This window comes from Gallinula chloropus, assembly GCF_964237585.1.
Source record: "Gallinula chloropus genome assembly, chromosome: 2".
Lineage (NCBI taxonomy): Eukaryota > Metazoa > Chordata > Aves > Gruiformes > Rallidae > Gallinula > Gallinula chloropus.
Genome location: NC_140086.1, coordinates 120,512,354 through 120,529,094, shown reverse-complemented (window position 1 = coordinate 120,529,094; position 16,741 = coordinate 120,512,354). Strand labels below are relative to the sequence as shown.

Genomic DNA, 16,741 nt, shown 5'->3' with positions numbered 1-16,741 from the left:
GCATGTTCTGACTTGTGATGAAGTGATCCCAGCTGATTTTAAAGGCATTTTCAGAAAGTCTATTCTTTATTAGTATTGGGTGTTTTATTTGTTCACTTTCGAGAAAGCAGTAATTGACTTCTTAGAGACGCTGACTATTTTTTATCCACTAATACATTTTAATCTTGGTGCACAGCTATTAATGGGATATGCTTCTACTCCAGAGCAATTCAGATTGATTTTGTTTCTACTTCAGAAATATATTACAGTAGACCCACAGTATATAAAAGTGCTCAGTGTGTTGAGATGAACTAGCCTCACGGTACATGCAGCTCCTAATGGGAGCTCAGTACATTTAGAGAAGAAGTGGTGATTGATTGCCTGGTGCTTGGTCTAATTGATATGGCACTGAGTTAGTCAGAAGCTCTCAGCTCCATCAAAGTCACGCATGACATTGCTCCAGTGCCTCTCGATATTGACTGGGTAGTTCATGATAAAAGCAGCATGTTTTGGAGGAGATTTCCAGAGCTGAGTGAATCTTTCTTCAGCATCAGTTACATTCTTTCCAGAAAAACTTCCTGCTTGGAGTAGCATTACTCCTCCGCTGGAAATTTTTTAAAAGGATGTTCTCAGGTCTGTTTATTTTTTATGGGCTTGGATGCGGTCACTGAGATCCTGTGAGATCAGAAGAATGGAATGAAAGTGGCCACAGATGACACTTGAGCTATTTCCACAGCTGGATGCACACCAGCCAGAGTAGGCGGTCCTCTGCAGATGAATTAGTTCGTTGAAGTACATGATACAAAACATCTGTTACAATGAGAACAAACAAAAACAATGTGCCTTTGAAGACTGTGATTTGTTGGGAGCTGCTTGCAAGGGTGCTGAATGAGGCAGTTGTCAGCAAGGAAACATTTTCAGGCTTGCCCTTGTGTGAACTAAAGCAAAACTACAACAGTAAAAATATCTAAATTCGATCAAGCAAAAGACCTGCTTTTCCTGAATGTTGTTACTCTGATTCCTGATACAGCAATGGGTAGGCAGAGAGCCCTTCTGTACCACATGGTTTTTATACCCTAAACCACTTTTAATACAATGGTATAATTCCAGCTGAGTGGCTGTAAAAACTTAGAAGCTACATTGGTACAATAACTGTTATTCTGTCAGTCGTTCCCCGCACTGCTTTATTACCAGCTGTCTTGAAGTGCAATAGACGTTTTTCATTGTCACTGCCACCTGATGACAAATAAAACCTTCAAAATGGCTTTGCTTTGAGGAGTAGCTCACAGCTCCTAGCCAGAAGTAGACCTTTCACGTCACCTTAATGAGCAGAAGCGATCCAAACGGTCCCACCCTGTTTTACTCTTAGGAGGCAGTTACTTTTGCCTGCCTTTGATTTTTAACTCGCAGTTGAGCTGATGAGGAAGTAGGAACACTAGATATTTCTGGAGTAAACAAACACGCTGTGTGTATAAAGGCTGAAGACAGATCACTCAAAGCCAGGTGTTTATTGCTTATTACAGGGCATTGTTGTTCTTGTAGGCAGTTTAAAGAAAATGCAATATTCCTAATGCAATATTTTAGCCACAGTGAGTATGAATTAGGTGCAGGTATGTACCAAAACAGCAGTTCCTCTAGTTTATTTTTTTCCCCTAAAGCAAGGATGCTAACTAGGATGCAGATTTGCTAGATGAGAACTGAATCCTCTACGCATAATGGGAAAGAACTGTACTACCAAAGCGTGCTCCCAAAGAGGGTTTTATGCCCAGCTTGCCTGAGCACGTAAGGTGGAGAACAGTAGTAGAAGAAATTAATACCAGTTTATCCTTTCAATCAAGTGGTAGAGATATGTGATTTTGGACCTGGAAAGCCTTTAGTTCTTCCCCTGATGATGGCATGCTGTGTCTGCATAAGGCAGCTGATTTTTGTTTAAAGGCTCAGCAACTGAAACAGGAGCTCCCATGGGTCTTGAATTGGCCATTGGGAGAGGACACCTTTCCTGGCTTTGCATCCGTGATCCAGTGGTGGGTGTCAGGAGAAGCAAGAAGTTGCTGAGGAAGGGAAGTTAAACAAGATTCTTGTTTTGTTCACTTGATTCTAGTTTATGCTTCCCTGATGAGCAGGGTGTCTGATTGTATATGTAGTCATACTTTATTTTAGCTGTACAAGACAATTATGTTAATCTTACTTTTATTTCCTAATATTCTTTGATCTCATACACATCAAAGATGTAAAATTTTAGTCCTGTTGGTAATTAGCTAGAAAGCAAATATGTTGCCTGTCGGTACAGAGGATACAAAGCACAAGAAATTGTCCTGGGGGAGTCTAGATTCTAGTCTAATTTTTTTTTTCTCCTCATCAGATTTTTATTTCCCTTTCATCAGTTGCCTCAGCCATTAAACAAATGTACTGGAAGTAAACTTTGCCATTGTGAAATTCATTCAGCTTTTTAAACTACCTAGTCTCTCAGTATGGATCCTCAATTGAGGAAAAGCAGTATGGTACATCAAACAAAAAATGTACATCAATGTTTCCCAAACCTGCAACAGCCCCTTGTGGTCTGCATTGACAAAGGTTTCACGCTTGCTTGCTGTTAGTTTTAAGCAGACCGGGGCTAATGCTGTGCACAGCTCTGATTTGATTCACCCATTATAGTCCAAAGGCTTTGATTCCTAACTTGTGATTAGTGCTCTGGTCAAGAACAGCAAATGAGTATATGCTAAATTATTTGGCTCTGCAGTTGCTCTTCAAAGCTGTCTTTCTGGAAAGAGAAGGCACACAGGGATTATTATACAATTTCTGCGGCGAAACTCTGCATTAGTACTTTATGCCTACAGCTGGTGGATTTATACATTGCAATTTATTCTGGGGATTGACCCCTCCCCCCACTTTTGTTCATGAATTGCAAAGAGATCATTATCTTCATAAATTTGTTTACTGTCCAAAACTTTCGTATGAATAATTTATGGCAACATTTCAGCCCAAGGATTGTTCTCAGTGCGCATAACAAGTATTTATTAGATGGTTTCATACTGGAAGTTGTTATTAGACTTGCCGCCTTCCTGTTCCCAGGTTGGTTATCCTTATCTTTATTAATTACATCAGCTTCTAGACAAAATGACTGTCTTACCATAAAATAAGATTTTTCTTTCTTGATTGAACAAGTCTGCAGGCAGCCATAGGCTGTATGTCAAGTACTGCAGAAAATAAAATTAACAGAAAACTTAAAATGGAGTATTTGCAAAAAACTGTATCACTGAATTACAGTCTGAATCTGAAAGTCATCTCTGCTTGGAGTAATTAATTAATGACAGTCTGTCTCTGGTATAAAAATCTACTGGATACCTGCATAATGCTGTACAGTTTGCCTTTTCCCTCTGAGGTTTAAAACAATGTGAAATTTTGGTAGCATTCAAGTCGGTGACAAAACTCTAATTGATTTCAGTGGGGCCAGGATTTCAGGCCAAATCTTTCACATTGGCCAAATGAAGGTCTGCATGTCACTGTGATTGTTGGATTATGAGGTTTTAACCATTGAAACTGCAAATGGCTTCTGCTAAAAATTTGTCCTTATCCAGTTCCAATGTTATGCTTCAGTCTCACACATTTCTGCATTGGTTCCCTGCATTTATAAACACTTGCAGTGACACAGGGCTGAAACACGACCAAACAGGGTCTTTCATGATACTGCAGTTCCTCGACAGTAGAAATAGCACCAGAAAATACCACAAGAAATACTACCAGAAAACCATTTCATGTATTTTCGATCCCACAAACGGATTTTCTGTGCACCTGGAAAAGCCACTGCAGAACAGAAATATGGCTGCCAAGAGGCTGGTCTCCACTGGAGTTTATCAGAACATCTGCTGTTAGTTATGTTGTGTCTTTTGATGTCAAAGACAAAACAAGGGTTTGTTTGGTTTGGGGAGGAAGAGGGTTCACATGGAATGAAGATTCACAAGCCTGCAGTGCGCAGAGTCCAGCCCTCCAGTCCCTGTCACTCTGGAATTAATTAGAGCGTGCTTTTTTCTATCCACACAGCACTCAAGAAAAAATGGGAGTATTACCCATTTGCCTATCATCTCATCCCTATTTATCTTCCTTTGGATGTTTCTTGTTTCCTTTTCCTCTGAGGCTACCCTTTGCCTCTGGCTAGGACTGACAAGACTATTACATACATAGTACTCTGTGAATAATAAAATTTGGCTTTGTGGGCAGAATCAAATAATAACTCTAAAACTTGTCTTGAAGTGAAAATGTGCAGAGGGAGAGGGTAGTGACATGGAAAAAGTTGTGAAAATGTTGTTTTGACTCCACTCCAGGAGAGAACATAGGGAGTGGTGAGAGGGTGAGAAGAATAACAAAGACAAAATATCTGTAATCTTTCTGTTTTCATTTCCTGGTCGTTGAACTAATTTTAAGCGCTTTTTTTCCCCCTTCAAATTTAGATACATTCCAAAATGACATGTCATTTTGAAATATGGTGGAAACGTTGCATTATGACAGCTCCAATTTTTTCATTCTTTTGGTCACAATTATGTGCCAAGTGTGACCTGAATTCACAGTATTTTTTATTCTCCCTCAAAGTCTTTCTTTCCAAAGAATTTACTGTTCATCTCAGCAATGTGTGTTTTACCGTCCAACTGCCCTTTTTTTCTCTAGCTTATACTGTGATTTATTCCTCCAAAGCACGGAGATCATCTTACCTTCATGTAAAAGATGTCTCCCTGAACTCATGGCAGACTTGGCTGTTTGATCTGTGCTTCCCAGAAGGCTGATTGTCCACTTTAGGTCAAAGACTCACTCCGGAACTTTCACCACAGTAGTGGGTCACCAGCTTATTCTTCTCTAGCAAGCAGAGCAAGGTGTTCTACATTGCCTGTGACGTTTTCTCAGCAGCACTTGATAGTAGGCAATTTCTAGTGAGCCGCTTCGTAGCCTGAAGAATTGACATTTGTTGGGTAAATGTAGGAGTTCAGTTTAGAAAAAGACCTTGACAATTCTTGAATTGCTCTTTCTTGGCTCATCCTTCAGAGGACCTCTGAAGTTAGTGTTGATCGCAATGGTAGTTTGATTTCTAGATGCCAAAGAAAATAAAACGGACGTAAAGATTTTTTTCCAGAGAAAACTGAGCACCTCTACAGTATCCAAATAGCTGAACGATATTCAGGATAACAGCCCAGAGAAACATCTTTGCCTTCCACCTAAAGTTCTTCAAATCACACTGCATTTGGAGGACCCAAAGCAATCAAGGAGTAAGGGAATTTCTTCGTCACGTCAGAATCTGACTTCTGTGCTTTCACAGTGACTGGTAGGAAATGGTGGTGGACCAAAAAGCCATAATAAATCAAAGCTTTTTTATAGAGATTACTGCAGCATGTATGGATAAATGCGAACCAGACTTACCTCATTTACTCCAACAAATCCACTCACATTAGAAAAACTGAAGCGGCAAAGTTGGATGCCGTTTGTCCACATAGCTTTTTGGCTACATTGGCTTATGACAAAAGGCTGTACTCAAGCAGGCAGCCTGATGCTGAGAAATGCAGAACTCTCTGCATTCGTCTGCTTATGCAGAAATTGACTACTGCTTTGGGGTAGGTTGAAATGGATTATAATTTGATGCAAATAGAAAGAGGTCGTTATCTATCAGCACAGAAGGGGTAATAATAAAGTATTTGGTCATTCTAGCCATTACTGTAAAACTGGTGAGCTGAAAAGGTACTTTGTCATCTGCTTTCAGCCTTCCTTCAACCAGTATCACCAGAATTACTCTGAAACTGGTACTGTGTGATGGGATGGATGTGGTTCATTCACTAATGTGGAAAATGGAGTCTTCTACGATCACTCTGCAGTGGTTAACAACCTTTTTGACAGAGTGCCCTGAAAAGACGTGGTAGAGATAGACTGGTGATGAACACCCTCTGTGGTCTGGGCAGCGTGCGGGGCAGTGACTGTGCAAGTCTCTGCTCTCCCTTCTGTGCCATCAGTGCTCTTCATCTGCGAGCTAAGGTGTGGGATGCACTTGTGGGGATGAGTCCCCCCCACCTTTCACAATCCTTGGGAAGGTTGTTGGACACCACTAGTTGTGGTAAGGTATTTTTGTGATGAGAGTTTCTCTGTGTGTTTCTCTGATGCCTGGACATAACTGAACAGCTGTAGCTTGATAATGACTTTCAGTCCCAGCAATGACCGAACTCAGTGACCCAGCATTGAGACTCCCTATTCTGTTACCAGTCCTCTGAGCCACTCTGTTCCCCCCATGTACTTTCAACATATTTAACATGTTACAGCTGTGCTTACTGCTATACAATAGTTAAGGGGGCTGCCAGCATTTTCAGTATGAACTCATATTTTAAGGATAATAACTCAGCTGTAAAAATGTGCTTCAGGCTGAAACTTTATAAAGAAGACCTCAGCCCCTGAGTGACTTTATCTGGACAAAAAAAAAGGAGAAAATCTATCAAGTTACTCATTCTTAATCAGTACAGATATAATAAAAAATAAGTAAGTATTCCTTGCTGGATCAACTATTTACTTTTTCTTCTCTTTAATAGCCAAAATCTACACCTTTCATGTCTCTATTTTAGACTAGCTGGACCACTTGCACGGTGAAGTTATACTCACAAGGGTCAGTTTTAAAGTGCTTTTCCTCAATAATTTCATCTTCTTTTAAAATGCAGTAAAGTGTGGGGCAAAATACACTTAAGTTACCCATTTTCCATTATTTACTTAAATCTGCTCAGCATGAATCAAGAGGTAAAATGTTTCCTTTTCTTGATTAATTTGGACTGAGGTGTGTGATCGAAACCACCTGTTCTTTTCAGGCCTACAACGGTGATGATGAAGTCTGAATGCTCGTGGACTTGTGAAGGTTCAGGTGTACATCCAAACCCATCCCAGAACTCTGATAACAGACCAGCTCCTGAGTCCTCTATATATCACAGTTTGTAAAGCATTCAGAGGTCTTTGGTAGAAAGGAGGTTTATAAACGTCAAACATTTATTGTATTACTGGAAATACCTTAAAGCAAACGAGAACTTAAAATATCACATTTTGAGTTATAAAATGTGTTCATCCCCTCTGGACTCCTATTTTCTGACAGCTGACACAAAACCGAGGGCTTGAGTTTGGTTTCATTTATATCAGTTGTACCTTATGGATTTAAACATGGTTGCCTTTGAATTACCTGCTCAGTGTGCTTGTTGCCACTGGCTTTACTGGCTTCTTTTGGTCTCACATGGCAAGGACAGATTTTTTAGCTAAAGACATTTTTGCAGCCCCAGTTTCTCCAGATTGTATCTACCTTATCACTTGTTCAAAAGAATGGGAAACTACACAGGTGTCACTGAGGGCAGCATCCAAGGGTCCAGAGTTAACGAAATGTGGCAAAAGCCACATGTTGGTGGCAAGTGGCTTGTACAGAGTTGAGTCCAAGCAGGAATTGGTCTGGTTAGAGTCAGAAAAACCATAGTTAAAAGTTTCTAAAGGCACAAGTGAGGCATAGGCTCACACTTTTAATGACAGAATACACTGGTAAGAAGACACTACTGAAAATTTGTGCTTCAGTCTTGGTTTTGAGGTCTGTCACAAAGATGGCACTACCAGTTGGCCATCTGGAATGAGTCAAAGGACAAATCCTGATACAGAACGAAGAGGATTTCACCCATAGCCTCCCCTGAGGAGCCGTGAGTCCACACAACTCCTGTGAGGTGAGATCTGGAGCAGGGTGTTCAGGTGTCAAAAACTTATGGCTTTAAATGAAAGGAAATAGTTTATGAGATAAAGGGCTTTGTTTAGCATAACAGATTACAAATCTAACAGAACATTCCAGAGATACAGATTTCTGTATTTGTCCTCTCTAATAAAGAGACATTTCTAGATTTCACTATCAGAATGAACTCCTGTATTCTGGAATTGAATTGATACATAATTGATACATAACACAAATCGTTCTTGAATGCAGGATTTCCTCCATCTGTCAACTTCAAATCTAAAATCTATTGTTACACAGAGGCATATCTTGAGAAAAACATCCTTGCCCACTCAGGGTTTCATTCCCAGCCTCTTCTGCTATCTGTCTTTCCTAATAGGTAGGATAAGAAGGATTCCTGAGAAAATTATGTGGATATTACTGCCTCTCACCAGCCTTCCAGAACTCAAAATTATTTAAATTCAAAAAATGGGATGGGGAGGGAAAGGATACAATTTTGTCAAATCCTATATCTTTAACCTTCATTTGTGACAGAGCTGCACAAAAAGTTTAGACATGGGCAGCAGATGAAAGTGCTCCACAGTGTGCTCTCATGGAGGATGTATGTTGGGTTTGTAGCTGAATTCAAAAGCACTGCAGCAATATCAATTGCAGTATTTCTTCCCATCTTCAGTTACATAGCAGACCCTGCACCAGCATAGCTCTGAGAATGCAGCTTAGATTTGGGCCTGACCTAGAAGTTGGCTCTGATCTGCTCAAGAGTTCTTTGGCCACCATGCAGTCCATGAGCACCTGTAAAGCATTCCCATCTGTCCTAGTTCTGTCTAGGTCAGAGCCAACCTCCCCAAGCAGCCAGCATAGGTGAGCTGAGTTAGCCTGGGCTATTTTCCACACCACCTGACATCACTTCCCCATAAAAGCAGCTGGGTGGGGAAGGTCAGGGGCTTGGTGCCTCTAGGACAGTCTGAGTGTGGCTGGAGCATTGGGTCAAGCAGCCCTTGTGTTGGGCAGCACTCTGTAATCATCGGGTAGGTAAGGTACTCAGTGTTATCACCAGGTGTGAGTGTAATTGGTTGTTATGGTGTATGTTCAAGGTGATTTTGTGAGTAAACCGTTCTTAACCCAACCCATGGAGGCTCTCCTCTGGGAGTGAGTGAGTGGCGTGTGGTGCTCAGCCACAGGTTGGGGCTGAACCATCACACCATCACTAGTAAATTCTGCCTGGAGTTGCAGGGACCTATATCTTTACCATTCTTCAACTTGCCCTCTCAAAGATTAGGGATCTCACAGAGGAGCACTCTACTGTCTGCTACCCTGGCACCTCAGTGTGTCTCCTTGGTGCTTCACACAGAGGTACCACCTCACTTTTCTGAAAGCCGGAGATATTACAGATATTTCCATCTATGACTGGTTGTGATTAGATCCTTTTAGTGCTGTGGAGGTAACGCCATGCACAGCCATACCATTTTCCTCTAGCTGCAGTTGTGTAGGATGACATTTTGTCATCTTGCCTCTGGTGGATACGTAGGGTTATATTACCTGCCTGCTTTTCTTGTTCTTTTTCTCTTGCTGGTAGCAAATGCTGTTGCATTTCTGTCTCCCAGTGTCAGTGTTTATCCTTCTAATGAGTGACTCTTTTCTTCCAGCACAGTCACTAGATTGCAGCTCACACAGCACAAGTACCTCCTGGCTTCAGGCAGGAAATGAAACATAGCACATCTGTTGCAGATCACAGCTGCTGTCCTGTCACTGGCCATTGTACTGTCAAGGCTAGAAGTGCACGTAGAAGAAATGTCACAGACATTTCCTCCCCAAACCCAGTTAGCCACACTCTGTGCCTGGCAAATGACCTATGTTCTAAATCTCACCAGAAAAGCAGAGATCAACAGCACAGTGTCTCAGACATTTGGTCTGATCAAATGTCTGCTGTCGTGACTTCATGGAGACAGACAGAAGTGAGACATACAGGCTCACTTTGTCCAGAAGGCTTGAGACCCAGGGAGAGCCAAGGTCCTACCACATTTAACACTCCATACGTGCTCTTATGCCACCAACCTTCTCTGCTCCTCCACATCCAAGCACAAGCTTTGAAGGCAAGCCTTTCTGTTAGGTTTATTTCTTGTAGTTTGGACATTTCCCCAAGTAAAATAAAATAAGTGTTTTCAACCAGTAACAGAAGCTCTTACTCAGACTTTATTAAATGCTGCTCATAAATAAGAATTTTAAAAACCTGTCACTGTTGCTTTTAGTTGCTTTTGTCACAATAAATCCTGGACTGAGAGTTTCAAAGATCAAAAAAAAAAATTCATGTTGAAAAAATAGAGTGGCTTGAGTGTATGTAATAGAAATGGCAATATTGTTTGTCTTCCCATATGCAAGTATAAGTGTGTATACATGTATGGATATATATGTATGTAAGATGAGATTATTGACAATGCAAAGATGCCATTCTTTTTTAAAGCTTCATTTGAACACAGTAAGGAAGGGAGGTGAGAACTTGGGCTAAACACTGGTGCTGACTCATTTTAATTGTGCTGTTTAATAATTTCCATTTTGCACTTTGTTAGAACTAGGATGTGCCATCAAGTTGATTTTCACGCCTAGTTATAGGCATGAAGAGAGGCAATAGAGCAGAACTGTTTGGAGAGGAAATGCTGCTTGGATTTAGCTTTAATAGATGGAACTCCATTCTAATGCTAAGAAAAACCAGTCCACAGAAAAAAGACTGGATGTCTGGGTCCAAAGAGTTGTGCTGAGTGGAGCTAAATCCAGTTGGTGGATGGTCACACGTGGTTTCCTCAGGGCTCAGTAATAGGACCAGTTCTCATTAATATCTTTATCAATGAGCTGGGCAAGGGGATTGAATGCACCCTCAGTCGGTTTGCAGACACCAAGTTGGGTGGGAGTATTGATCTGCTTGAGGGTAGGAAAGCTCAACAGAGGGATCTGAAGAGGTTGGATTGATGGACCAACGCGAGTTGTATGAGGTTCAACAAGGCTAAGTGTCAGGTCCTGCACTTGGGTCACAACAACCCCTTGCAGCAGCTTGGGGAAGAGTGTCTGGAAAGCTGCTCAGCAGAAAAGGACCTGGGGGTGTTGATCAGCAGCCAGCTAACTATGAGCCAGCAGTGTGGCCAAGAAAGCCAATACCATCCTGGCTTGTATCAGAAATAGTGTGTGCAGCAGGACACACTAGTCTTATGAGGAGCAGCTGAGGGAACTGGGTTTGTGTAGTCTGGAGAAAAGGAGGCTCTCTACAACTACCTGAAAGGAGGTTGTAGCCAGGTGGGCATTCATCTCTTCTCCCAAGTAAACAGTGATAGGACAAGAGGAAACAACTTCAATTTGTGGCAGGGGATGTTTATATTGGATATTAGGAAAAATTTCTTCATTTAAAGGGTTGTAAAGCACTGGAAAAGGCTGCCCAGGGAAATTGTTGAGTCACCATCCCTGGAGGTATTTAAAACACACATAGGTGTGGAGCTTAGGGACATGGTTTAGTTGTTGGATTTGGAAATGTTGGGTTTATGGTTGGACTTGATGATCTTAAAGTCTTTTCCAACCAAAATGATTCTATGACTCCTGATTCCCATTTATTTGTATGGCACATCAGCCACTGGGAGACAGTGAAAGAAGGAATTAGTCCACATCAGAAAATACCTTTAAGACTCTTGGCAAGCCCCAGCAAAACTACACCCATTTATTCAGGCACATAGTACCAGTGGTTTTATTTTATTCCTGGGGCAAGTTAGAGAAGGGTATGAAAACTACTGTTTCTCTCACAGTCTAGAGGGAGCACATGGGCTTACAGTCCAGCCTGTGCTGGACCCATGTGTAGACAGAAAGGATAAAGATATAGCACAGGGCTCTCAAACTGTTGCAGACACCTTGTAGCAATGCAGGTATATTTTCCCTTCGTTAATATCACCCTTTTGCTCAATGGCCTTTCTCTTGAGATCTTATTTTGGGTGGAAAGATTTAAGTCACCATGAAAAAGTCACTTTAGGCACTGAGTGAAATGGGCAACTTTTTGTTTGCAACAGAAATGATATCTCTTTCTTTTCATTAAGTCCTTTTAGATCAACAGACAGCTGCATGATATGAAACTTGCTGTTTTTTTCAACTCTGGTAGGAGCATAAACTACTGACATAATATCACAGTGGTCCTCCCTGATGTAATACGTTTATTAACCAGTGCCAATATAGTTGCAGGTATTGCTTTCTTTGTGTGCACAGTTACTGATATAAAACTCTTTATATTGCATCAACTGCATTTTCTTTATCTCTTGATGTGCCCATTTCTGTATCCTTTGAATCTGCATTTATATGTGTAGGCTAGTATCTGTATGTTATCAAATACTGTATTTTAAACTGGAGACAGAACGCATATTTAAAGGCAAAAAGGACAATGGGAAAGAAGCCATAAAAAACCTTGGCCGTTGTAGGAAAGGTGTTGCATACATAACAGTCACCTTTGTTCTTTATTTGCCACACTATATTTGGATTCTTAATCCTTTAAGACCAATTACTTCTGGGTAATAACTCTCTTGGACCTCTGACATATACTTTCAGCTGTGGAAAGAAGTTCACAAACATAGAAAACAAAAGTGAGAAAGGGAAAGCAAATGTGCTCATTTTTCCAAGGAGGCTCAACTGAGGTATGAAGGTGACATCCAATAAGAATTTATGTCCAAGATCAGAAGCTGTGGTTTAGTACTTGCCACAAGTACAGAATTCAGAGGTGGTAAAGGTCAGTGTCAAGGTTTGCCCATCCTATAGTTCAAGCTGCTTTAATTTAGTGCAAGGTTTGGGTTTCCTGCTTGTTTTACCCTGTTCTTAGCAAGCTTTTAAATTCAATGATAGAATCAAATGAAACAGAACCAAGTCCTGACACTTGCAGGATATACATTATTAACTGATGTTTGCTGATCTTCCTCACCATACTCAAATCATGATTTAATCTCCAATCAGCTACTAAATGCCAAGGCAGTTGGCAATTTTTCATTGAGTAAGGGGGGAAAAATATATAAATGTTTTCTTTGATTTTTAAATATATTGGAATATTGACAAGTATCCCCAGCAGAGTTGATGACTGAGGGCAGAGAGGATTCCACTGCTACCTTTTAGTCTTGCTACTGTAGTTAGAAAAGGATGACCACTTAATAGCCAGTTCAGAGCTCTTCACCATGTTCACTGCTCGGACAAGAGGACCCTATTTTTTCAGCTGGCTGAAAGAGACAGCTTAAGGAGATAAGACAAGGCAATCTAGACAGAACAGTAGACCAATGTGATTGTCATTTATTCAGTATGCAGAGAGAGTACATTTATCTTCAGAAAAAGTATGCATGTTGGGGTTTTTTCATATTAATTCTTGATAGACATGTCTGGTTTGATAAGTATAAGCAGAGTCATCCTTTCATTCAGTTTAATAAAACCTCAAGAAACAACATGTTCTCGATAACATAAAGGCATTCACTTGGTAGTATGGTAATAACTTTTCAGGTGGAATGACCTGGTGTTTATGTAACTGCATAATGCATCTGTAAACAAATTTGAAAAGTAAGTTTGCTGCTGTAATGTTTATTGGCTTTACATTGGCCGGTATTTCCAAAGTAGAATTTGTAAGTATGCTTAATTTGCTAAAACTTCCTAAATAAAGAAAAAGCAAACTGTAAAACAATCAGATGCTTACTGTAAGCTTTAAAAACTATTTATTCAGCTGGTATTTGTGCCTTAAGTCCAATATCAGTATTAGTATGCTGGAATAAGCCAGAAGCCTCTAATACAGTTCATTATTCTAGAAAGCTGGGACTAACTAATCCTTCCTCCCACTGGCCCCCAAGTGTATCCCTCAACTAGTGAACTCTGTTTCTAAAGCCCCCTAATACACTTCTTATTGCTGTTGTCACTTTCCCACCCTTCAAGGCACATAGGGTGACATGTATAATGCACCAACATAAACTTTATTCCTGCTGATGCCTTTTGGTATTGGCAAGAACCTAGAGATAGTTTACTTAATGTAATAAACAGGCTGTCTTTAGTGTCCTTCCTGTGATCTCGGTTTGTTGCCATATAGTGGTTGCAGTTGATAGTCAGGCTTCTTTCTTTGCAAGTCATAGGCTAGAAAATATTCTGAAATAATTATATGAAAAGTATGTTCATAGGACTTAGAATACTTTAAACCAGCAAGGTCTTTCAAATGAAGTGAAGAGGAATTCAAGTCTATGTGTCAATTAACTTATGTTTGGCTTTATTGCAGTGCTGCAAAAGTCATGCATTTTCTTCTGTATCATTGGTTCTTTACCATTTTCCCTCTAAATCTTCATTTATTTTAAAGCTTCGGCAGAATTGTGTGACAAGTCATATGCCAAAGGTGTCTTGCCAAATATAAAAGCCATTATAGTAACTAGTTCCTTGCAGGAATTATAAAAAATATTAATCATACTAAGGCAACAGGGCAGACCTAAGTAATTGGCAGGCCAACTACTTGTTTTGGCAAAGACAGTGGCAAAAACCTCATCATAATTTCTTCTACAGGTTTTTTCAACTAAGCTGGGCCTTCAGTAGTATTGTGCCATGCTAAGACATCTCTCTGTACAGTTTACAAACTCAGTAAAATTAGACATCCAAACAAGATGAACAGTGCGTTTGCTGTAACGTTTGCCAGTCGCCAAGTGGTTGTTTGTTAGCAAATACCTATTATAGGCTGAAAAGAATCAAATTACTTTTAATATGATGGTAACATCTGATGCAAGACGTTGTTGTCTTCTACCGCTAAATAAGTTGAATATGAATGGACTTGACAGCATGTATTATGAAACACATTATGGTCTGGAGACTGGGTGTCGCCCTAACAACCAGACGATACTTCCTTAATTAAGTATAATTTTTTCCCTACGTGATCACAAGAGGATTCTGCAAACTCTGGTGAATTAATGGTCTGGCAAATGCATGTAATTCTCTGCTCTAGGTAACTGTCGACTTCAAACACGTTAAGCTGTCTCAGGGAAGCTGTAAATACTTGATTTGTTTTCCCAACTTCTTTTCCTAACGTATTAAGCGGTGTATGTTTAGAGACTAGAATATATGTCTTTTCTATTTAAAAATAATATGTTTACTGTCTGTGAGTAATTTATTTGTCCTTGATATATTTTATCTCCGGTCCATAATTTTTTTGAATAGTTTATTTGCAAAAACTGTCTTGCTACTGAAAGACATTTGCTATCAGATTTTTCCACTGTGTGTCTGGCACTTGGGTTCGCTACACTAAATCATAAGACTTCCTTCACTGCTGCACTTTCTTCATTTCCACGTCCCTGAATTTATACACAGGAATAGCTATCAGTCTGTCACATCTGTAATCACAGCAAGCTCCTCCAAACATACCTTTGCAATAAACATCTTTGCAAAGAAAGCTAGGTATTTTAAGGCTTTGAGACATCCTAAATTCATTGCAGCAACTACTGCCGGCAGTGTGGGGCTGCATGAAGCTGTGGTGCATGTGTGACTCTCTGCTTATCTCATCACACATCACAAGTGGGAGCTCACCTTGTCTGTCACCTTGTCTTGCCCTGAGGCAATTGTCCATCTCTAAACCAAAGGAGAAAACTGCTAATAGAGGAAACTGAGAACTACCAACTGACAAATTTGGTTTCAGCTCTTATGGTTTGGTACAGTAAAAATGCTCAGTTTTGGTATGGATAATTCTGAACATAAAGATGTTTCATACCACAGCCAGAATGTGCAGATGGATGTCCAAACCCCAAGACCCCGTCTAGCTTCTCTAGAGTACAGACTCTGGTATCTCAGGCCACTGGTTTTGAACATAGAGTGAGAACATCATTTTCCTTGGGCATGGTGTTACTTCAGGCTCTAGCACTAAATCTACTATACAGAGAGTGCCAAAAGGGCTGGAGGAATGTATGCCCCACAGATTTACTCTAACTCTTCATAAAAGGGCAGACATTTTTCAGCATAACAAGAGGAGCAGCATGAAAGAGAAGATTATCATGTAAGGAAGAAAGAAGGACTTCTTGAATTAAATGTTAACCCTACCATGTTAGAAGTTTTGTAGTGAACGTTTGTGACTATCTTGGTTTGTAAGGACCTGTGGCAGCAAAGGAGAAGGTTAAAATTCTGGTAATTCATTAGAATGAATTAATCTATGGGATAATCTCTGTGAACCATTACAAATTAATACAGGCAAGAAAGAGGCAATGATGTTCACAAGCGTTGCAGGTTTGATAATTGCACACTGATCAGATTATTTTGTAAGCATTGGTTTGGAATCATGACAAATATTCTGTGGAGGTTAGTTTCTGTCGTTTACCAAATTTCTCCAGGGACTCTTGGCAGTGCAAGAAACATAATCCACTGTGTGACATAAAACAAGCAGGTATGTAATTCATATGCTGAGGGTATTACTTAGGACTGACTAAGATAAGCCTGACTCCTCTTTACCATCGCATGCAAGTAATGAGTTTGGAGAGACTGCAGAATCTATGCTTCTCAGATAGGATGTGCATAGACAAGATAAAACTGAAAGGTGAGAAAAGATTGAGTTGGGACTTCCCCTGCATTATTTTTTTTTTTTATTTGCAAATGAACATTTGAAATTTTCTGCTTCTAATCAGATTCTTGGCAATGTGGTCGTATAGCTCGACGTAAGTGAGAGACAGACACTTCAGAACAGGTGTGCTGTGGTTTTTGGAACTAATTCATTTCCAATTCCTGTTAATAGGTGGATTTTGTCAGTAATCTCAATGGAAAAAATGTCAGTTCTGTGGGTTTTTTTTAAATATATTCACCCACATTTTCCACACTTTGTAGCAGATGTAATGTTGTGATTGTTTAAGCAAATTTATAATGTGTACACACAAACATACATACGCAGAAAGCCAGATCTATTGCTTCATATGAAGAAATAGCTGGAAATACCTCCTTATTTTACTGTCTCTTAGAAAGAGAGCAGTCCACTCTGCTTCTGACTGACTCACTCTAACCAGCACAGGAAATAGCATTTTACACCATAGAACTGAAGAGAAACAA

General features: G+C 40.1%; 1 protein-coding gene across 3 annotated transcripts in view; it reads left to right on the top strand.

Moving 5' to 3' along the window:
* Window positions 1-16,741, top strand: part of RBMS3 (RNA binding motif single stranded interacting protein 3) — a gene marked incomplete at both ends in the record, with an annotated part of 441,410 nt that overhangs the window by 395,151 nt on the left and 29,518 nt on the right. The gene's annotated exons all lie outside the window — the stretch shown is intronic.